At 35.8% G+C, this 22,335-nt stretch overlaps 1 protein-coding gene and 1 pseudogene across 2 annotated transcripts in view; one reads left to right on the top strand and one right to left on the bottom strand.

Moving 5' to 3' along the window:
* Positions 1-22,335, top strand: part of LOC102826306 (RNA-binding protein Nova-1-like) — a 182,390-nt gene that overhangs the window by 28,260 nt on the left and 131,795 nt on the right. The window lies entirely within an intron of this gene.
* Positions 19,325-22,335, bottom strand: part of LOC102811823 — a 5,289-nt pseudogene continuing 2,278 nt past the window's right edge.

Genomic DNA, 22,335 nt, shown 5'->3' on the forward strand with positions numbered 1-22,335 from the left:
TGCAGTGGGTTATGAGTTGGGCTGCTAAAATGAGGCTGTCTGCTGCCATAGAAATGGGCAGTTTCAGAAACCCTAGGGAGCAGCTCTGCTCTGTACTATAGGGTCCTATCATTTGGAACCAACTCCATGACAGTGACTTTGAATGAAAACTCATTCAGGTAAATGAATGAAGTTAAAAAAACAAACATTTGTTTGAGTAAGAATGAAAATGGTTTCTTCCTGCTACCCTTTCTATTATATAATTTTATAGATCCTTTAAGAACCAGAAATGGAAGATAAAGAATCATCACATACCAAAAATACTGAATCTTTAAACTATGAATTGAACAGAACTTCAAAACTCATCTGGCTTTGTTTTATTTCTGTTACAAAGAGTGAAGAACAATTTTACAAGTAGTATACTTCTGAAGAACTAAAAATTTGAAACACAATCTGGAATTGACTCTTTTCAACTAGGAAATTGCAACGAGCTATGCTCTAAGTGTGATAACTTCTGATCAGTGGTCACATTTTACATCTTTGATTTCTACTTTGAGGTTTTGGTAATTTATATATGTAGATATGAGGCTTAATCCAATTACTTTCTATGATGAAAAAGACTTGTATAGATTAAGAGAACAAATAAGATTGCAATGAAATTTTTTAAGGTTGTTTAAAAAAATTACATTGGAAACATTTAAAATATCCAAATGTATCATCTTCCTTCAGTCTTCTCTCTTTGTTAATATTTTACCGATCTGATTTGTTGTCAAGAAATAAGATTTAATAAACTGCACACAAATGTATACTATAATTCAGGCTTTTAAATAATTCAGATGTTCTGCTCTTTCAATCACAATTTTTGTTTTTGAAAGAAAAAGAAATTAATTGAAATGTATTATTAGATTCTTTACATAAAATACTCTGCTAAGGTCTTTAATTCTAGTTTTTTCCATTCTAGTGTTGTTTGATTTTTTTTTTTTTTTTCCAGATCTCTGCTTTATATTTTCAAGTCTCATTTTATATCTTGAAACATGTTAAGCATACTTGGAAAATGTTTGTGATCATTTTACTTTTTTGTGCGTTTGTTGGCTCTCCCTTTGAGACTTGTATAGTCTAAGAAATATTAGTGATGTTAATTTTACTTGCAAATTTATATTTAGGAATTTTTGGAGCCTTGTTTCAAAGGTGATTTTCTGTAGAGTAGTTTTGCGTTTGCTTTTACCAAATATCTATGGTCACTCCCACTTTGGAGTAATTTGAAGTAATACTTTTGATTTGAAGTTATTCAAACTTCCTCCCCCCCACCCCCCCACCCCCAGTGCTGTTGAATCGGTTCCGACTCATAGCGACCCTGTATAGGGTTTCTGAGGAGTGACTGGTGGGTTTGAACCATTGACCATGTAGTTAGCGGTCCAGAATTTATCCTATAGTGCCTCACCAGGACTCCACTATCTAGATATGAATTCAGGTGGAAAACCTGCTTGAAAACAGACTTTTTGCTATGAATTCTCAGGGATTTTTTTCCCCTCAATTTTATAAGTTTTGGGGAACTGTCTAGGGGTGAGTGGGAGTTTCTATTTTGCTCTTACAATGGTGGTGTGGCTCATTAAGATGTAAATATTATGGAGGTGTCTTACACTAGTCTGCCTGTCTTGGGCACATGTTATATTTTTATGCTGATTCACATGGTTATTAAGTGCTGTTGGCTAGATTCGGACTCATAGTTGCCCTATATAACGTTTCTGAAGAGTAGCTGGTGAGTTTGAACCTCTGATCTTTCAGTCAGCAGTTCATTGCTTATCCTATAGCACCACATAGAATTCCATTTCACACAGTTGTTGTTGTTGTTGTTGTTGGTGGTGGTGGTGGTGGTTATGTGCTGTTGAGTGGAGGGTTTCTGAGGCTATAAATCTTTATGGGAGCAGAAAGCCTCATCTTTCACCAGGGGAGCAACTGGTAGTTTCAAACTGTTTACCTTGTGGTTAGCAGCCCAATTCTAACCCAGTACAGTACCAGAACTCCTGTTGTTAAGTGTTGTCAAGCCAGTTCCAGCTCATTGTTGTTGTTGTTAAATGCTGTCAAATCAATTCCGACCCATAGTGACCCGTATAGGGTTTCCAAGGAGCACTGGTGAGCTTGAACCACCAACCTTGCAGTTTAAACGACTTTGCAGTCTGACGCATTAGCCCACAGTGCCACAATTGGACTCCAACTCATAGTGACCCAGTAATAGGTTTCCAAGGATCTACTGGTGATTTGTACTGTTGACCTTGTGGTTAGCAGTCTAGTGCTTAGCCTACAGAGCCACTCCAGGACTCCATTTAGGAAGATCAAAAGATTTATAATCAGATTACCATACGCTGTAGAGCATGAAATCTGAAAGCTTTTTACCTGTGAATCACTCCAGGCAGGCAGAGTTTAATTCCATTTTGTGCCTAGTTTTAAATGGTAAGCTGCCAATTTTTCTTGAGTATGTTTTGAACCTCTGACAGCTGAAATGCCAGTTAGAAGCAGAGTTTATTTAAAAGTGGATTTGGGGCCCCTTGACTCAAAGAACCCACTCAGGAACATTCCCAGGCACACCCTTAATTGCCTGGCTGTGATACCCCAGAAACTCAGAGACTGTCTATAAGCTTTCCTGTCTGCAGAAGTTCCCTCCTGCTTTCGATAGGCCTGGCATACTTGTGTGATATGTTGCTTCCAGCTGTTGTAGTTATGGGAGGGGATTCCTTTGCTCCCAGATTGTTGTTGTGAAGTGCCAGTGAGTCGGTTCTGACTCATAGTGACCCTGTATAGGGTTTCCGAGGAGCGGCTGGTGAGCTTGAGCTGCTGACCTTGTGGTGCAAACCGACTTTGCAGTCCAGCACATTAACCCGCAGCACCATACCAGAACTCCCTGATGGAACTTTGGAAACTCATATGGCATCATCAGTGGTTTCCTGCACTTGGGTGATCTGAGTTTGCCTTTTTTTTAAATTCCTCTTTTAGTTTTAATAAAGGAGTTCTGGTGTGGCACTCAACAAACCCTAACAAAGAATCTCTGAGTCCAGGTGTGGAGCTGTAGAATAAGCACAAGGTTGGTTTAAACTACAAGGTGGGTGGTTCAAATTCACCAACCACTCTTTGGAAACTTATACAGAGGCATTATGGGTCGGAATTGACTTGGTGGCACTAACAACAATAAAGAGTCTCTGTAATATTTATATATTTGAAGATGGGGGGGTCTCTTTTCTCCCTTATGACACGGAGTTTAGCAAGTGACTTAAAGAGTTCTGCTTAGCCCTTTGAGTTCCTGCATTCATTTATGTCTGGACTAAAGTACTTCTTACTTTTGTGCCAGCTAGCAGATGCATTGAATAATGCATTTTTTTTTGTTGTTGTTGTTGATAATATACACATCAAAACATACATCAGTTCAAGTTTCTACATGTGTAGTTCAGTGACACTGATTATATTCTTTGAGACTTTCAGACTTTCTGGACCATGCAGACTGGATGAACCCTCAAAATTATTGCTTATACAATTGTTATAACCAGAAATATTCCTTGAAGTCTTAGTAAAACGAAATAGTAGTTTAGATTAACTAGTAAAGTAAGTTTGCCTTGAACAGTATACTCTTTTAAGATCTGTTCTATTTGAGATCAGGTTGACAATAGCAATCTGAATGTATAAAAGGCAGTGAGTTTATGTTAATGAAAGGAACAAGTCTGAAAAGGAGAGATTGTTGCACAACTGAAGAATATAATCAGTGTTGCTGAAAATTACATGGAGATATTGTTGAATGGGTACAGTAATGCATTTTCAACATATATCTATTTTACAATACTTTAGTTTAATTAGGCTAATTTGGTTGTGTAGATTACTATATTGCCTGACTTGAAGGTATGATTTCCTAGATATTGTTCACAAAAAATTGTTACTTATTGTCTCCAACTATCCTGGAAATACATACATATGAGTCCTAGTGTGGCGCTGTGGATCAAGCACTGGACCAGAAGGTTAGTTTGAACTGTAAGTGAACACAGCAGCCACTCCTTAGAAACCCTACACAAGGTTGCTATGAGTAGGAACCAACTGGATGACATGTAACAACAACATATATTAAACCATTTTAGAAATGAGGTAACCTGACCAAAGTAATACAACTAGTAATTGGAAGAATGTTCTGAACTCTGATTGATTTTACTGCAGAGTTCCTGCTCTTTACATTTTGTAGCACTGCTTTCAGGTTTTAGGTTCTTTTGAGTTTCAAAGTAGTGATTTTTTTTGTGCGTGTGGCTCAGCGGTAGTGTACATAAATTTGAATTACTGCCAACAAGGTATTTCGAGAAAGCTGTTATAAGTAATGGTTACTGTTAGGTAAACAGAGATTAGCAATATTGCCAAACACAGACAATGATACACACTGTTGTTTTTAAGTGTAGTTAAGTCCATTCTGACCCGTAGTGATCCTGTTGTATAGGGTTTCTGAGGAGTGACTCTGGTGGGTTTGAACTGCCGATCTTGCAATGCCCGTACTACAATGCTAAATCAGGACATATACAGGGATTCCCTAAACACACATAAACATGGATATATTTTTTTAAATCTCTAAATCTTTCAGTGTTATCTGCTTACCTTTTCCAAGATTCTAGCAGCTATTTCTTCATTTCTACTTTCCCCCTTGATCTCTTTGCTAATAGAAGTTTGTTATTTTTATAGGTTTAAGAATTGTTATGTAGTAAACACCAAGGAACTTTTCAGATAGTTTAAGTACAGTTAGAAATTAAGATAATTGTTAGGCTTTTTCCTCACTAAAGATATAGTAGTGAAGAGAGCTTTGTTAGTTATCAAAAGGAAAAAAGAAAAAAGAAATATTGAAAAAACAGCGTAACTTAGTTCATTTTGAGTGAAGAAAAATAAAACCCCTTAAAATGTTATCTGATACTTTGTATTTTGAGATAATTATTTCAGATTTAATAGACAGGAGGAAATGGAAAGTTAATGAAGCAGGAGAGTAGAAATTAGACAGGTATAGAAAAATAACCATATACAGAACAGAATAAATGACCTTATTAATGGTTCTACAGAGTGAGTTACTCTAACCAGTATCAAAATGTTTGAATCAAACAAAATGTGTAAACTTCATAGGATAATGTAGAGAAGAGAAACTATGAGTAATTTTTATGAAGATACTGTTTGTAAATTATACTCAAATTGAATATTTTATAATTTAAACAAATTGAAATTTAACCCAACTGTATATACCATACTGTACTGGTTTTTAGGTATTAACTTGGTGTATCTTTGTGATGTTTTTAGGATTAGGTGAGTTGAATTGAAGGCAAGCATTTTTAATGGAAATGAAATGGATTTTCAAAAATTGTTTAGATACTTATTGAGCTCAATTTATATGAGAAATCCTTTAATGTGCAGTTAAGGATATATTCCCAGATTCTAGCTTTAATGGAAGGAAAAGAAAAATGGAATGTTTATCTAAGAATTAAGGAAGAGTAGCATTTAGTCTTTTTTTGAAATTTATAAACTAAATTTTTCACTTTACTTTGTTCTAATATTGTTAATGGAGTCCTTGTGAGGCACTCTAGGATAAGCACTTGACTGTGAACCCCGAGGTTAGTGGTTCAAACCCACCAGCTGCTCCTTGGAAATCCTATGCAGATGTGCTGGGAGTTGAAACTACTTAATAACACTTACCAACAAACTGCTATATCAATAAGAAAACACAAATGTCAAGTAAGACATTTTTCTCAGTATGTTTTATTTTATTTTTAGAATTGCAAATATTGCTTCCATAGTTATACGAGGGTAAGTCAAAAGTATTGCTACTAGGGTTCCAGTGCATATATGTTATTTTTGTTAAGTGCCATCATTATCGGTTCCAACCCATTGTGACCTTGTATAGGGCTTCCAAGGAGTGGCTGGTAAGCTTGTTCAAACCAATTTTGCAGTACAGCGCATTAACCCTCAGGGCCACACCAGGACTCATGCATGCACATGCTTATTCCAAGAAAAATATACTTGAATGTCCCTCTGTGATTAGTGGATGGCTATAGACAAGTTCTTTCAGTAATACACTTTTCTTGGTCTCATTAGGGAATAGTCAAAACAGTGGCAAAAAAAATCCAATCAAAACAGAAGATCCGATGGACCAGTTAAATAAATAAATGCAAGGCAGAGAGATAAGCACAAAAGGTTATGGTGGTTTTTTTTTTTTTTTTCCTTCAGGATTCTGAAGGGGTGATATTGGTAAATTTTCTCAAAAGACACAGGATGATCACAAGGGCTTATTGTGAAGTTTCAAGAAAATTGGAAAAGTGCATTGGTGAGAAAAGGATCAGGAAAGTTGTGCTGAGGAATTTTTTTCCATCATTACAATGCACCTGCTCATTTTTCAAGAGTAGCAAAGGCTATCCTATGAGAATTTCACTGAGAAACCTTTCCCTATCCACCATACAGCCCTGATCTTTACTCTTCAAACTTCTTTTTCTTTCCTAAACTCAGAGAGAACATTAAAGTTGAACAGGATCTGTGCTCCTCAAGGATGCCAAAACCACTGTTTGCATGTGGATTAAATCAAAGACTGCAGGATTCTTTGGAAAGAGTTGTCGTTGTTAAGTGCTGTTGAGTTGGTTCCCACTCATAGTGACCCTCTGTAGAGTTTCTGAGACTGAAAATCTTTGCAGGAGCAGAAAGTCTCATCTTTCTCCTTGGTGAACTCGAACTGGTGGACTCAAACTGCCAACCTGTGGTTTGCAGGTTCAGTGCTTATCCTTCAGAGTTACTGCGCTCCCCTTGAGAACAGATTGGAGGGATAGAAACTGCTTTCAGGTGTTTATAGAGCTTGTTGTTGTTAAGTGCCTTTGAGTTGATTCCAACTCACAGCGACCCTCTATAGGGTTTCTGAGGAGCCTGAACTTCTGACCTTGAGGTTCAAACCAACCCTGCAGTCCAGCACATTAACCCTCAGCGCCACACTAGGACTCCTAATATAGACTTAGATGGAAGTTATGTTGAGAAATAATAGTTTTACATTTTGATATTTTTGTTTAATTAAGGTTTAGAAGCTTTGGATGATTTTGTAGAAATACTTTTTGACTTTAAGGTCATATAAAGAGAGATTGGAATCCTTATGTGGTGCTGTGGGATAAACGCTGAACTGCTAACCCAAAGATTTTCCAAATCCACTAGCAGCTCCTTGGAAACTTTATATTATACAGGGTCACTATGAGTTAGAACTGACTTGAAGATATTTAACAACAACAAAAGGGGTTTAGTTTCCTTATTAACTAAGAAATAAAGCATTAGATAAGGGACAATGTTGCAAAATTAATAATAATAATAATTAAGATTTACTGAACTCTCTCCATTTGTAAGGCCATGTGATTTGTTTGTTGTTGTGTTTTTTTGTACTCAAAAACCCGCGATTAAAGTGGATTTTCTCAGCAAAGGTGTCTTTAAACAAACTTTCAGAACTCTTTGTTGTTAAGGGCTGTGTGGAGTCAGTCCTGACTCATAGCGATCCTGTATTAGGTTTCTGAGGAGTAATTGATGAGCTTGAACCGCCAACCTGGTGGTTCAAACCAACTTTGCATTCCAGCCCATTAACCCATGGTACCACACCAGGACTCCTACATAACTCTTAGATCCTATGTCTCTTAAGTTTTGTCTCTATTAAACTACCTATCCCTGCAGCTATTTCTGTCATACAGAGTAATTACTGATAACAGTGATCATTGCTTCAGCAAGAAATCTTGATTGTGTTTTATGAAGTTACATGTGGATACATTTTAGAAGAAATTTTCATAAATGTGTTTTAAATATATTTGGCTAGAGTAGATAAAGTTTTAACATTTTTATCTCTTAGAAACACTGAAGTAGACTTACCTGTTGTACATATGTTTGCAACTTAAATAGCCCTTTAACATATCATGTATAAATTTTACTGTCAGTGCCTGTTTCTAAAATTTTCACCCATTTTACTTGCACATACTTCTTATATAGAATAACAAAGGGTTTAAAGTAAATTAGAACTGAATATGAAGTTTGGTCTTATGACTTGCCAATTCAGTAATTTGGGGACAAGTGTCTTGATTTTTTTTTTTTTAATACTTTCCCAATATAAAAATGGATATGTTAGTTTCTATTTGAAAGAATTATGTAGTGTGGATTGGTTGTGATGGTGTACGTAAAAGAGTTTGTACTTCATCAAAATACAGACTTGGTTGGTGGTATGCCATGGAGTCTGTTTCATCTCATAGTGACCCTGTATAGGGTTTCCGAGGCTGTAAATCTTTACTGGAGCAGAAAGCCTCTTGTTTCTTCTGCAGAACAGCTGATAGTTTCAAACTGCTGACCTTGAGGGTAGCAGCCTGAGTAACTAATACGCTACCACAGCTTCTTGGTATAACATTTATTGAGTGCTAAAATACAGACCTAGTACTCAATAAATGGTATTGTTTCAACTGTAAAGCAACATTGAGTCAGTAAATTACATAGGCAGTTGGTTGTTTGTAATTTTTCCTCTCCCATAGTTAGTAGTTTTGAGGTTCTACTTATTTATCAAATAATTATTTGGGTTCACATAGGAAATATTGATAAAGTTAGTTATAATAAATTATTTAGCATTTATTTGTAATAAAACTATTAATAAAAATCACTATTGTACTCAGTTTCTTTAGTCATGAGTTTGAAGTCCGTAAAGTAGTACATTTTGGAACTTTCGTAACATTGGAACTTTTATTCATTGCTTAAACTTCTACATTCAGAAATGAAAGTATGAGTATATTTGAACCCAAGGAATTTCAAGAGAGGTTGTGAGAAACAACTGAGCAGGGAGTTGAAGAATGAATGCTAATTGTCCCATTTATGTTACCTAGCAACCAGGTTGTTGTCATTGTTGTAAGTGCTGCCAATTTGATTACAACTCAGGACCCTGTATAGGGTTTCTGAGGAGTGGCTGGTCGGTTTGAACCTCCAGCATTGAAATTCAAACTGACCTTTTGGTCCAGTGTTTATCTGACAGCACCATACTATTTTACCCTTATTCTTAACAACAACAACAACAAAAGGAACACTAAGTTCTGTTTACAAAATGTTTCAGCTAGACACAATTGAAATTTTAAAGAAGAAAATCGTAGTAGAGGTTTTCAGGTCTTAGGGACAAATTATGCAGATTTCTGCTGAAGTTTGAGCCCCTATTCTGCCACTTCATAGCTGCATGAACTCTAGTAATTTAGTTAAGCTCTCTCTGCCTTCGTTTTTTTCATGAGTAAAAGAGGTATAATAGTACATACTTTACAAAATTGGTAGGAAGATTGAATTACTAAATAGGAAACAGCAACTGGTATCGTGACTGATAATTATTAGTGCTGTGTAAACATTAGCTACGGTGTTTCATCAAATGCATGATTTGATGGTGTGGTGCTGTACAATAAGCACTGGACTGCTAACCGCAATGTCAGCACCTTAAACCCACCAACCACTCCTTGGAAATCAGGGTTGCTGTGAGTCAGAACAACAAAAAGAAGCAAAACAAAACTGCTGCTGTCAATTAAACTATCACACTGTGCTTTCAGATCAGATTGATTATAAAGCATATTATAATTATATGTGAAAAAATATGTGTCTTAGAATCATTGTGATATCATACTATTAAATAGGCAGTATAGTGTTTCATACAATGATCAACGATAATATTTACCTTGTTTCTCTGTGTTATATTGCTTTATGTAATTGACGTATAAATCTCTAAATACAAAGGAGATTGTATTACTATATTGTATTACTTCTACTAGTATAGGAAAAAAATAGAAATGGGATAAACCATGCATAAATTTATGTAGTTTACATGAGCCATGCATATTGTTTTGTCAAATTATAATCTTATGGGAGAAAATTGCATTTTAAATATATAAGATGACTTTTTTGGTAACTGCTATTCTATCAATTTTGAACATACTTTCATATAAATGGTAGTTTATAATTATGTACTTCTGGTCCTCTGAGGTATGCAAGTCGGCGGTTCAAATTTCCCAGCTGTTCCTTGAAAACCCTATACAGGGTCTCTATGAGTCAGAACCGACTTGACAGCACTTAACAACAACAACTTGACAGCTGAAGTGTTATCCAGATAATCAAATAAAATATCATGTTCAGTAAATTAATAATGCTAAGAGTACAGTATAACATTAAAGATTGTGGACTCTGGAACCAAATTGCCTGGGCTCAAATTTCAACTCAGTTACTTACTCACTTGTTAAGTAACTTTACCTTTCTATGCCTCTGTATTCTGTCTGTAAAACTAGGAAAATAATAGTTCTTTCCCTCACAACATGAATGTTTGTATGTAGAGTACTTAGGTCCGTGGCATATAGTAAGCTACAATGTAAGTACTTGCTATTGTGTCATGTTTATTTGATTCCATATTCTAAATATTTTCAAACATTTTAATCAGTTTTACTTACACTAATCCCTAAAAACCAGGTCATTCTATATTTCCTTCCTTTAAAAATTATACATTTAATATATTTTTACCCGAACAAAAATACAGATCCATAAATTAATTAATGTTCCCATTAACAAATTTTTTCCTAGCAGCAAAAATTCTCCATATATTTAAGGATATTTTGGGGCATTTCAAATTCTCTGAAAAAAGAAGTAAGATAATATTAAAAAATATATGTTATCATCTTTCAAATACTCAGCTGTCTTCTTTTGCACTCTGCTCATGGCTCTTTCTTGGTAGTAGTCAGGTCCCTTTTCTCTGCTCCAAGCTCTCTCTCTTTACCCCTTATATGAAAAACGGTAGTATAAGGAGTCCTGGTGTAGTGCCATAGGATAAGCACTGGACCTCATCGTCAGTTTGTACTTCAAGGTTGACAGTTCAAACTCACCAGCTGCTCCTTGGCAGCCCTATTCAGGGTTGTTATGAGTTGGAACCAACTTGATGAAAATTAACAACAACAACAGGCCACCATACTGCTAGGGAAACTCCTTGAATCAGTACTGTGACCAGAGTAAGTTTTGTTGCATCCCACTTTCATCCTGCCTCATTAACATAACAACCTATTCCTTTTGAACATTACTTAATATAGGGGAGCTGGTGACACTGTTAGGCTGTAAGATAAGCAAGGTTGACAGTTCAAACACAGCAATCTCTCCACAGAGAGAAAGATGAGGCTTTCTGCTCCCGTAACAATTTACAGCCTCGGGAGTCCTGCACAGGTCTAGTCTGAACTGACTTGATGGTACTTAACACCTATCTGAAAAGCTTAATCATGGATAACATAGCTTTGACTCTGTGTTTGAGCTCAATTTTGTGTTATATTGGTGGTGGTGTTAGTTGTGGTGGTGTGGCGATGAGTCGGCTCCTACTCATAGCAACCTTGTATATGGTTTCTGAGGCCGTAAGTTATATGGGAGCAGAAAACCTCATCTTTCTCCCATGAAGCCAATGGTGGATTCGAACTGCTGGTGGTATAGGCGGTATGGATACTGGAACTCTACCCACTGACTTCAACTAACACAGCTCTGATTACCTGTTACATCGTAGTTTTCCTTGTAAGACTTTGCTAGAAGAAACTAGTTCTGGATAATATTTGAAAACCACTGGTTGTGTCTGACTTTAAAATTGCTTGGATTCCTGAATGTTAGCAGAATAAATCTGAGACTAGATTTCATAAAGTCCATACATTTGTACTTGGGTAATTTATTATGCAGGATCTCAAAATCTATCAATAACTCTAACATATATTTATAATAGTGATAATTTATGTAGTTCTTTAGAGTTGATTATGCTTCTTTATTTCATCCTCAAAAGAATTCTGCTGATGTTGTAGCATTGCCTTCAAAGTTAGGCAACAGGCTTTGGCAGTGAGTTTAGTAGAAAGAGTCTTACATTAGAAAACACATACATTGCTACTTACTAGTAATGTATAACCCACGTGCCAGATTTATTTTGTTTAGCCTTGATATCTGTAAGGTGCACTTGACTACATTTAACTCATAAAATTGTTTGTATTAAACAAGGTGACAAGGTGTAAAGCTCTTAAGACAGTTTTTACATAGAGTAGTAAAAGGTAGTTCTCTTTCTAGTAGGTACAGGACCGGGAATAGAATGCAGTAGTCATTATAACCAGATTGCTTAATTTTCTGAATGCAACATAAAAAAAACACAGCTTTACAAGTTGTAGACACAGGTGATAGCATGTCCTTGGGGGGAAAAATGGAGACACTTAACAAGAAAAAAACCTGAGGCCATTTAATGTAAGACAGAATATTCTATATATCTTAAAAGTCCTACTGGCAGCATGATATCTGGTATCCATAGTAATGATACTTAATCATCAGGAAGGCAGGAATAAAGTGTTGAATTTATCAATGAAACAAAAACAGCTGAAGAGAAACCTTTACCAATTGGTGGACAAATGAGTTTTGCCGCTTAAAGGTTTAAACTTCAAATTATCTGGTAGGTTTTTTGTGAAGCAATAGTTTAGTTAGATAAATGAAATGTTTTTCACTGCCTTTGAGTCAATTTATACTCATGGTTACCCCATGTTTTTAAGGTTGCCCTTTTAGGAGCAGATCTTCAGATCTATATTCCAACCCCTCTCTGGGTGGATTCAAACCACCAGTATTTCAGTTGGTGGTCCGGGGTGTAACCATTTGTGCCATCCAAAGGACTAGTAAGTGAGCCATTTCTATGCTGAAATTTAGAAATAAACATCAGCCATATTATAATTTTGCATTGTACACAGAAATATATTTCTTAAATTAATTTTATTTAAATTTAAATAACGTGCACAAGACTGAAAATATCAAATTGTTGTTGTTAAGTGCCATCGAGTCAGTTCCAAACTCACAGCGACCTTGTGTTATGACTGTTTCCTTACTACTAAATTTTTCTGGAGTTAGTCATTACCTCATTTAAATTTATTTTCTATATACCTATCATTGCTTTTCCTATGTTGCAACATAGTTTTGGAAAATTCGCATCAATAATTTTTCCTTAATCATGGTTTCAAACACTCTGTCAACTTTGTCCATTCTTTGTTGAGACCTTTTCACCATGGCCTATTTTACAGTCTACTTTGGTTGCCACCCAGGGTTGGTGCATAGCAGACATCTTGGGGTTGTTTTTTGCATGACCATCTATCATCTAAATTCATTTCTTCCTAGGCCACCTTCAGAGGGGACTTTTTTTTTACTTTCCCCAACTGTTCATCAGTACTAGATCCTGTTTCCTGTTCCCATACTTTCCTTTTTTGTTTTGTTTTATTGTTTTCTCCTTTTTGTTACGGTAGTATTTTTTTTTAAGTTTCTTGGGAAAGAAAGAACTAATAGAATTTCGAATATATGAACATGCCATTATTCTATCATATTTGCATTGATATTAGCTTTTATATAGTCCTGGCGTGGTGTTGTATAAGCACAAGACTGCTAACGGCAAGGTCGGTGGTTCCAAACCATAGGCCACTACTTGGAAACCCTGTGTAAGATTGCTATGAGTTGGAACTGATTCAGTGGCACTTAACAGCAATATATAGAAATGTAGCATGCAGATAATTTTCAATCAGAAATTTGAATATGTTGCTGCCATTCTCTTTTTTCTGATATCTGTCTTTGGTCATAGGTCATGCATATGCTATAAGCTTTTGAACTTGTACTTATTTACTCCCTACCCTTTTATTTTTCATTTCTTTCTACAATCTGGTAGATTTTATAGACTTTCTCTTTTCGTAATGTTTTTTTTCAGCTATTCTTATTTTAATTCTTACTGTGTCTCTGATTATTCCATTTTTACCCCATGTATTATTTTATAGCTATAATTATCATTTCTTATATCTGTTAGCATTTCTAATAATAGTTTGTTGAGTTTTTTCCTTAAGGCTCCTTCTGCTCACTGTATTTTTAGGTTTCCTTTGAGTATCTTTATTTATTTTTGGTTTGATTCTTTTATGTGTGAGGATTCTCTTAGTCTTGATTTAATGAGATAACAAGTTTAGTTGCAAGTTGTTCAAGGGAGTTTCAAATAGTTAATGGATGGGGAAAAATCCATTATTTTTTAATTTCATTTTTTCATGAACATTTTGATGCCCTCCTCAGATGCATGAGGGTGGTGGAGAAGCCATGTTGTTTAGGTGGCTCCATTAGTTTGATTGAACAGTAAGCTAGAATTTCTGTTAGATCCCTTGCATTTATGTGGTATCTGTTTTCTGGGGTCTCAGTTTCTCTGAAGAGATGGCGTACATCTTTCTGGATAGTATACATTTGACTGCCAGCCTCTAGGAAACAGTTCAGGTTCATTTTAACCACATCCCACAACTCCCAAGTATCTTCTGCTTCGTAGTCCTTGGTCAGTATCATGTCTGGCACATAGTAGCCAACGTTTCAGACTCCTAAGTGTGATAGAGGGGGTCTACTAGAATGGAATAGGCAATTTGTGTGTCAAACTCTTCTCTATAAAGACTTAGAGAATCCCTTGGTAACTTTATCCTTGCCATTCTGGGGTTCCAATAGACCAATTTCTAAATTCTAATTAACCTCCTTTTTAATTTTTTGCCACTAAGTTTTTAAGTTTTCTTTGTTGTGCTAAATTAGTCAACAGTGAGGAGCTCTGGTAGCATAGTGGTTGTGAGTCGGGCTGCCAACCTCAAGGTCAGCAGTTTGAAATTACCAGCTGTTAAGCGGGAGAAAGATGAGGCTCTCTGCTCCCGTAAAGATTTGCAGCCTCAGAAACGCTGTGCAGCGTCGCTATGAGTTAGAACTGACTCCACGGTACTTAACAACAACAACAACTTCATTTCCCAAAACTATGCTGAATTTCTTACTTCTTGTTGTTTCCTCAACCATTCTCTTTGTTTCATAAAGGCATAATGTTGAATGCGTGTGCGCACTCTGCAAAACTTAATCATAATTATAATAACTAGAATTTATGGTGACTAGTAGATAGATTGGAATCCAGGATACTTTCTTCTAAAACCTGAGGTCTTATTTCTTTATTACTACATACCACAAGTGTTCAGTTCTTCTTCATAACTTCTAGAGTTACTTACAACCGTTACTCTGTTGTTGTTGTTGCGTGCTGTCAAGTTGGTTCTGATCCATAGTGGCCCTGTATAGGGTTTTCAAAGAGCGACTGGTGAGCTTGAACTGCCAATCTTGCGGTTCAAACCAACTTTGCAGTCCAGTGCATTAACCCACAGTGTCATACCAGAACTCCTAAAAACCAGTATAATATCCTAAAAATCCATTTAAAAAGAGGCAAATTCCTATAATCCAATTAGAGAATAAACATATTTAAATGGATTATAAATATGTCACACACATACAGAAATAATTTGATATTTACTGTATCAAGAAAAATCTTCAACTTGTATGACCCTTCAATAAAAACTTTTAATTTTCACTTACTAATATTTTTTATTATTTTTTTCTAAGTAATTTTTTTTAATAAATGGGTATTTGCTGACTAACCTAAAACATAATGCTCTAACACATTAGGGATAATTAGATAAAATCAAGAGAATAAATAAATTTTAGTTGATAACATGTTTTTCTTTTTATACAATGTTGAGGAATAGTGTAGAAATATCATTTGCTTGCAAAATTTAACAATTATACATACAAAACTATAATTTCTATAAGAAGTTAATATTCTGGCTGGACATCTCAATTTCAAAATAAATTGAACTGTACTTATACTGTGACCAGTTGGAGTCCTGGTATGGCGCTGTAGGATAAGCCCTGGACGCATGGTAGGTTGGAATGGCAAGGTTGGCGGTTCAAACCCACCAGCTGCTTCTGGGAAACCCTATACAGGGTTACTCTGAGTCAGAACTGACTCAACACAGCTTAAAAACAGCAACATACAGTCACCAGTTAAAAATAAATCCTGTTCAGTACATATTGGTGGTGGTGGTGGTAATGTGCCGTGGAGTCGGTGCCGACTTATAGCAACCCCGTATAGGGTTTCTGAGGCTATAAATCTTTATGGGAGCAGAAAGCCTCATCTTTCTCCTATGGACCAGCTGGTAGTTTCGAACTGCTGACCATGAGGTTCGCAGCCTGATTCGTAACCACTACGCTACCAGAGCTCCTTGTTCAATACATATTGGAATTTCTTTGATAATAATGATAAATCATTTCTATTTAGTATAATTTTTCTTTCCTTATGTTTCATTGGTGTAGATTGAATCTTATTGTCCAGCTGCTGAGGATGTAATTTCTGAATCTAGGAGATGTACTGTCAGCACAGTGAAGCAGGAAAGTGTTTTCCTGTGTCGCTGCTACTATTAACCAATGGCTTGGGGTAGGCTGCATTTCTATTATTTATCTCTACTCACCAATCTCATATGACATGCAAAAAAAAAATCAAAAGTTCAAAGTATGTGTTGATAAAACATGTTTCCCTACCTTCAAGTTTTATCTATTTCCCTCTAATATTTTAAATTTACATTCCAAAGTATCTTACTTTTTTGTTTGTTTCAGTGGTAATATATATCTATAAGGTCACTGATTTGAAAACTATGGAGAAGAGCCCTGCTTTGCCCCTCATGAGTTGGAATTGATGGCAATAGATACTAATAGTTACATGGATTTTACTATGAGCTTGGGACAGTTGTAACCGTGCTTTGCTTACATTAACTGAATCAGTTCACACAATAATCCCATGAGGAAATAAGGCTGCAGAGTTTACATGATTTGCTGAAAGTTGATGTTTGTTTGTATATGTATGTGAATGTATAAATATGTTGTTAAGTCTGGCCATACTGGCTTCGAAGGAGCAATCTGGCTGTACTTCTTCCAACACAGATTTGTTTGCTCTTTTGAGAGTCCATGCTATTTTCAGTATTCTCTTCTAACACCATAGCTCAACTACATCAATTCTTCTACAGTCTTCTCTGTTCATTTTCCAACTTTCACATGCATATGAGGTTATTGAAAATATCAAAGCTTAGGTCAGGCACATCTTAGTCCTCAACCTGAATTCCTTGCTCTTGAACACTTTAAAGAGGTTTTGTGCAGCAGGTTTGCCTAATGCAATGTGTTGTTTAATTTATTGACTGCTACTTCCTTAAGTGTTGACGGTGGATCAAAGTAAAATGAAGTCTTTAATGACTTCAGTCTTTTCTCCATTTAGTATGAAATTACTTATTGGTCCAGTGGTGAGGATTTTTGTTTTCTTTACATTGAGGTGTAACCCATACCAAAGGCTGTGGGTTTTGATCATCATCTGTAAGTATTTTAAGTCCTCATCCTCCAAACTTGATACCATGTTACTCTTCATATAATCCAGCTTCTCAGATCATTTGCTCAGCATATAGATTGAACAAGTGTGCTGAAAAAATGCAATGCTGGTGCACACCTTTCCTGATTTAAAAATATTCCCTTTGTTCTGTTCAAATAACTGCCTCTTGGTTCATGTACAGGTTCTTCATGAACATAATTAAGTTTTCTGGAATACTCATTCTCTGTAGCTTGTCATGTTCCACACAGTTGAAAGTTTTGTGTAGTCAATAAAGGACAGGGTAAACATCTTTCTGTTATTTTCTGACTTCAGCCAAGAACCGTCTGACATCAGCAATGCTATTACTTGTTCCACATTGTTGTCTGAAAACAGCTTGAAACTCTGGCAGTTCCCTGTTAGTGTGCTGTTGCAGCCGTTTTTGAATTATCTTTAGGAAAATTTGACTTAACATGTGATGTTAATGATGTTGTCCGATGATTTCTACATTCCATTGTATCACTTCTCTTTGGAATGGGTACAGAGATGATATGTTCCAATCAGTAATCTGTGTAGTTGTCTTCCAAATTTCTTGGCATAACTGAGTGAGTATTTTGCAGGGAATTCTGTTCCTACAGATGTTGAAAGGAGACAAAGACTTTTACCCAAAGTCAATAAAAAGAAAACCTTTTCTAAGAGCCAGCACTCTGAATTTAAATTTCTAGTGTCCTACATTATGAAAGCATAAATTTCTGGTTGTTAAATCATCCACTTGTATTTCTGTAGGGTAAGCACTATACTTCTAACTGCAGGTCAAGAGTTCAAACATACCATGGTATTGATGAGTGGGAACCAACTCAACAGCACAGAACAACAAAAGGATGATGTTGATAGGTTTTTCTCAAAGGAGTCAGGATATCATGGGCTTTATTATGAAGACGTTTTAAGGAAATAGAAAACTGCAATGGCAAGAAAAAAGCCAGGAAAATTCACTGGGAATTCCCCCCCCCCCCCATTAGCCCATTCATTGAGGGTAACAAAAGCTGTCCTATGAGAATCTTGCTGGGAAACCTAACCCCATCCATCCTACAGCCATAATCTTGCTCCTTAAGACATGTTTTAAGGATATTTAAACATGATTTGAGACCCTCAAGGATGCCAAAACTGCCATTTTGATGAGGTGTAAACCAGAGAGTATAGAATTCTTTGGTTGGGGATAGAGAGGTACAAATACTACCGTCAGAAGTATATAGACTAGATAGAACATATGTCAGAAAACAAGCGCTTCACATTTTGATATTTTTGTTTAAGAAAGACTTGTATGATTGTGGAGTAATACTTTTTAACTTACCTTTATGTATGTGTATATTTCATTGTGTATGTACATTATGTACATACATGTATGTATGTATGTGTGTGTGTGTATATGTGTGTGTCTGGTCTGTAATCTTAGAGACCAGGGTGAGATTGGCATTTGCTACCAGACAACAGTGTGCCCCAGGGGTCTGTCCTCATAAACATTGATATAATTTAAATTTTATTAAAAAATGATAGCAGAGTCTAGCATAGGCTATTAGTAAGCATTATCAGATGTTTTAAAAATTATATACAATCTTTGGAGGCCTGGAGTGGTCCTGTAGGATAAAGTACTGGACTGCAAGTTTGGTTTGAACCACAAGATCTGCGGTTCAAACCCACCATTTGCTCTTGGTAAACCCTATACAGGATTGCTAGGAGTCAGAACTGACTCGACATCATTTAACAGCAACATACACTCTTCAATTTTAATTTAAATGTTTTAAATTTTTCTATGAATTGAGAATTGCTGTTATTTGATTTGTTTTGAAAGAATTTTTAAAAGTTTAATGTAAAGTAAAAAAAAAAAATCCACTTGTTTAATGTTGTACAAAAATGTGAGTAGAATCAAAAGTCAATTTAATGTTATCACATTTGTTTACACCACTATCTAGTAATTCCTATTAACTTTAATATTGAAACAGTCTAAAGTAGGGAGCAATTTAGGGATTAGGAAAGAGATAAAACCAAAACCCTTGTGTACCATGTTTATTATTCTACACTGTAGATAGCTGTGCTTTGATTTTTTCACTGCACAGGAATTCAGTTGTATATAAAATTGAACCTGCTCAAGAGTTGAGGGAGACTAGAAATGATGGGTCCTAATCCTGGTGATTGTTGTACAGTTCAAATCATGGTGTACCTACCAGTTGGTAATTTTTGGGAACTGCAAACAAGGCTTTCTCTTGGTTGAACCGGAAACAACTTTAGTTCCCTGGTGGTGGTGGTGGTGGTTATGTGCCATGGAGTCAGTTCCGACTCATAGCGACCCTGCACTTAGGATTTGTCATATGTGCAGAAATATATGGATACTGAGGAGGTTCACAATTTGGTCTCCACCAGTTATCAGTGGTGACCCAGTCTTGAAGGACTCCATGTTGACGACCTAGTATCTCTGCCATTAAGCATGTTAGTCCTTCAACTTAAGTTCACCACCGGATAATATGAAGAACGTTTTTCCCAGCTGGAGCAATAATACATAGCGCAACCAGTGCTCATGTACAATCAGAACCCAATCTACAGTTCTTCTCATTCCAATTTTATCAAATTCTTCCCATGAAATCTGGCTGAAACAGAGCTGCCCTTCTCATAAAGGGGCTTTATTGTACCAAAAGTATAATTGGTAAGAGGATACAGATTGATAGTATGCTCCAGGGTGAGTGTCTTCGTCTACTGGATGTACTTATTGCTGAACTGGTGGATGTCCCGGAGCTAATGGGTTTGCAAGTGCTTGGGCGGCTCCACAGATGTGCTGGTGAGCTCGGGCACTGGCTGCGAGCAGAAAGCAGGAGGCAGGGAAGAGTTTCGTGGTGCGGGCAGCAGTTATCTGTGTCCCATTAACATGAGAGCCTAAGAAGGTTTACGCACGCCGGAAACCTGTTACTGAATTTTACCTCCAAAAATCCACAGCAACTTATAGAATACTCTGATTTGTCTTCATGACATAGGCCGAAGCAAACTTATATTTCATTTTAAAAATAATGTCTTCCTTTTACTTATCATAATTAGTACTTTTGATATAACTTTTATTTGAATTTGTTATATAACCTGCTTTGAATATTGGTCCTGTGTATTTTGATTGGGAAATGTCAGTGGTAAGCATATACTAGAATATTATTTTATAAATATAACAGATTACTTTTTAACATTTTAAAGAGTTCTGAGAAACCATATATATGTTGGAACTCCTAACATGATAAATTGTATATTTAGCTTTGTTATAAAGTATAAATTTGTTATATGACCTGTTTTGAATACGTTTCATCATATTTTGATTTGGAAATGGCAATGGATAATAGAGTCTCAAATATATATAGTTGATCTACATCATGTAAAATGACATTAACATTTACAATTATTTCATTCTTAAATGAGACGTTCACTAACCTTTCCAGATTTATAGTAAACAGTAGAGTAATAAATAATGAAGGTGAGAACATTTTCCATATTTTTTGCATTCCAAATTAAACTTTATGTATTTATGTATATAACACAATTACTAGTATATATTTTCCTAAAAATCAATGATTTTTTTTTTTTTTTTTTAGGAAAGATACATTATGGTCAAATCATAATTGAGTAGTTGTTGATGTTAGGTGCCATCGAGTCAGTTCTGACTGAGAGTGATCCTATTATACAACAGAATAAAACACTAGTCAGTTCCGTGCTCTCCTCACGAATATATACCATCAATGTAATAGGATCCTTTATTCTATAAAAGTATGAGTTTTAAACTGAGGTAAGGTCTTACATAATTTAGTCATATAAAATGCTGATACCTTAGTCTTCCTCCAACCCTGATGACACATTTTTCTTAATTTATTTTAAGATATAATTGAACTTCTCAGAGAATTCCTGTTAAATATCTGGGATAAGCTAAATTTCGTTTAGAGGACAATCCTAAATTATTAAGCTATGGGTCACAGTAGAATCTTCTCTAAAATTGTTTTTTAAATTGCAGTCAGTTTTAGTTTATACATATTCTATGTATGTAAAAAGGAGCTCTGGCAGCGTAGTGGTTATGAATCAGGCTGCTAATCTCAGGGTCAGCAGTTCGAAACTACCAGCTGTTCCATGGGAGAAAGATGAGGCTTTTTGCTCCTATAAAGATTTACAACTTTGGAAATGTTATATAGTGTCACTATGAGTCGGAGCCGACTCCACGGCACATAACCATCACCACCACTTACATAAAACTTGCACTTGCCCTTTGGTCCTTTGTTTTTGTTATTTTAGGTACCACTGAGACCCTATGTACTACAGAAGGAAACACTGCCAAATTGTGTTCCATCTATACAATTGTTATGTTTGAGTCCATTGTTATTGTCACTGTTATCAATCTGTCTCATAGGGGGTTTTCCTCTTTTTCCTTGATCCTTCACTTTAATAAGCATCATGTCCTCCTCCAGGGATTGGTCCCACCTGACAAAATGTACAGAGTGCCTGATATGGAGTCTCAGCATCCTTTTATCCAAGAACAATCCAGTGTATGCTAAAACAGGTTAATTTATTCTTCAGTTGAACAAATTACAAATGGTAATTTCATTTTTGTTCACCAACACCAGGATTTAAATGCATTCATTCACTATGGGTTGGAACTGACTTGAACGGCACTTATAACAGCAATTATTATATAGTCTTCCTTATTCATTATTCAGCTTTTGCATGCATAGAAGGCAATTGAAAATACCAAGGCTTGAGTCAGATGTACCTTAGTCCTCAAAGTGATGACTGGTTTTTAAAACTTGAAAGAGCTTCTGTGCAATACAATGTTTGATTTCTCAACTGTTGCTTTGATGGTGAGTGTTGATTGTGTATCCAAGCAAAATGAAGTCTTTGACAGCTTCAGTTTTTTTCTCCTTTTATCTGATGTCATTTATTGCTCCATTTGTAAGGTTTTTCTTTGTCTTTATATTGTGGTGCAATCCATACTGAAGGCTATAGTCTTTGGTCATCATCAGGAAGTACTTTTAAGTCCTCTTCATTTCCAGCAAGCAAGGTTGTTTCATGAGTCTTCCTCCAACCCTGATGACACATTTTTCTTCATATAATTC

The sequence above is a fragment of the Chrysochloris asiatica genome, unplaced genomic scaffold (assembly GCF_000296735.1).
Source record: "Chrysochloris asiatica unplaced genomic scaffold, ChrAsi1.0 scaffold00017, whole genome shotgun sequence".
In the NCBI taxonomy this organism is placed as follows: domain Eukaryota; kingdom Metazoa; phylum Chordata; class Mammalia; order Afrosoricida; family Chrysochloridae; genus Chrysochloris; species Chrysochloris asiatica.